We start from the raw sequence: 2420 nt of genomic DNA on the forward strand, positions 1-2420 counted from the left end.
TGAATCTTCCTTTGAGGAGCTATCCGTAACCAGCGAGATATGCGCTTCGTCAGATAGCATAGTCTGCTCTGAAGACCTTGTTTTCACTCCAGAATTTGCCATCACCGTGTCAAATGGCTGATGCACACGAAGAGCAGTTGAATGTAATAACATTTTTGACAAATGTAATATGTATCCAAAAAAAGGATGGCCTGATATAATTTACATATATGATGACTGGCTAAGCAGGATGGCATTGCAAAATTCACATATATGATGCCTGGCTAAACAAGATGGCGTTGCATAATTCACATAAACGATGAATAAACTATATAGATGCATTCGCACAAAGGATGTCTAAACTAAGCAGAGGACATATTTGATGTATAAAGTAAGCAATGCAAGACACCATATGCATGATATAACCAACATCAGCATGCCAAGTTAGAGCGAAGACCTCAGGGGGTAAATAGGAGTTGTCTTCTCCTTCTGAATCCCCCTCAGAACAGATATCTTCCTCTCGATTACAGTCCGAAATGCGTGGAGGGGGCTGCCTTTGCGCCTGCCATGGAGCGACGTCTGCATGAAGTTTTATTGCCACGCAAGGCTCGTCTCTTTTGCTCTACATGTTCAGTGCCATTGCTTACAATAACTGTCATGCATAGGAATAAAACATAGTGAGATTATGTAAGGAGTGCATGCAGAAATCCAGAGTGATGGTAGGAACCTGTGGATAGACCCAAAACCAATAATAGCAGGCAGATGATGGCTTTAGTTAAAAAATACAGATAATGGCTTCTTTACTGTTTGTTTCCCACCCAACATGAAACTCATAGTAGACACCGGATATTAACTAGATAGTAGATAGATACTATTGATAGCGGCACCGATATGTACCCCACAACCATTTAAAAACTCAAGTTTGACCATTAATTTGGAGCTGACTCAGAGTCTAATCGGTGAACAGGACGATAAAGTAGCATGCAATATTAAGCGATGCATAACGTAAGCAGACACGAAAGAGTGAGACCTCTCTTGCAGACCCGTGTAGTCCTCGTGGTCATCTGCTCATTTGATGATGGTAGTGCAATTTTCATGGCTGCCAGCGGCGGGGAAGATGATCTGAGGCGGCGAAAGACAGTCTGGAGGCCGGATCCCTGTTGTGCTGTACCCTTCTATCGTTGGAGCAGCTGAGCTGGGGTGGACGACGGTGCAGCAGGAGCAGGACAAACCACGCAAGGTTTTCTTTGACAACTATCTGTAAGAGAAGTAATTCTGTAAGGGCTCGTTTGAATTGGAGGATTCCAACAATGCAGGGATAGGAAATAGACAGGAATAGGATAGGAATGCACGTGCAAAATAGAGAATTTAAAAACACAGGATTTCTTCCAATCTGGGTGTTTGATTCACAACAATTGGAAGATCACAGGATGCAAAGAAGCATGATTACATTAAGTCAAACCACAAGAAAATGTACGGTTATAATGCTATTATGCTACTATCTCTTAGTCTTGTGCTTCGTGAATAGGAATTTGAAAATGAGGACAAGTGAAAATTAAAATTCCTATATTTTTTCTTTCAAGGAGACACTAAAGGAACAAATCCGTGTGCTTAGTGGACAATATATATAACATGTAGAGTAAAAAAGAGATGCAACAAGTGTAGAACCTCTTTGGCGAAGCCATGTCGATCTCAGCGTGATTGGGTTGGCCGGTGAGGATGCTCCGGCTGACTTGGCTGTCAGAGGAGGGGAAGAAGATCTTAGGCGTCTGGAGATGGAGCCCGAGGTACTGCTCCGCTGTGATGGAGGGTTTCGTCGTTGGAGCAGCTCCGGCGAGTTGTACGATGCCGAGGCTGAAGCAGGACAAGAGAGACAACGAACAACGTTAACCTGAGTGGAATTATAGTAGCATCTCCAATACATGACGTAAAATACATAACCACAAAGTTCTAGATGTAAAATACATCAGCCACTCATCTCTGAACTTAACTGTCGAAACTGAACTTAACTGTCGAAACTGAACTTAACTGTCGGAACTGAATTTTGCTGTCGAAACTGAATGCACTAGCAAGGTGAGGCTGCACGTCGGTTAACTGACTTTTTCATCTCTGGTCGGTCGATTTTGCAGCCGTTGGATACGAAATCAAGGGCCTGTGGTTCATCTTCAACCTCCACCCCCCTGAGCCGGCCAAATAGCAGCCCCCTGCCGCCCGCGGCCGGCGGTGCGCCACCCCGCCCGCCCCGAAAACACTCCCCTCCGTCGGTCCGCCGCCGCCCCGGCCATCCCTCTAGGCCACCCCGTGCCGAGCTTTTTCTCCGGCGATCCCCACGCCACCGCCCCGCCAACGCCCCGCCACTGCCGGCGACCACCGCCCCCATCCTGAACCCTAAGATAGATAGTGGGGTATCTCTCTGGCAAGCCCCCCTCCCCGCTGCGGCT

The sequence above is a fragment of the Triticum dicoccoides genome, chromosome 2A, assembly GCF_002162155.2.
Source record: "Triticum dicoccoides isolate Atlit2015 ecotype Zavitan chromosome 2A, WEW_v2.0, whole genome shotgun sequence".
NCBI classification, from domain to species: Eukaryota; Viridiplantae; Streptophyta; class Magnoliopsida; order Poales; family Poaceae; genus Triticum; species Triticum dicoccoides.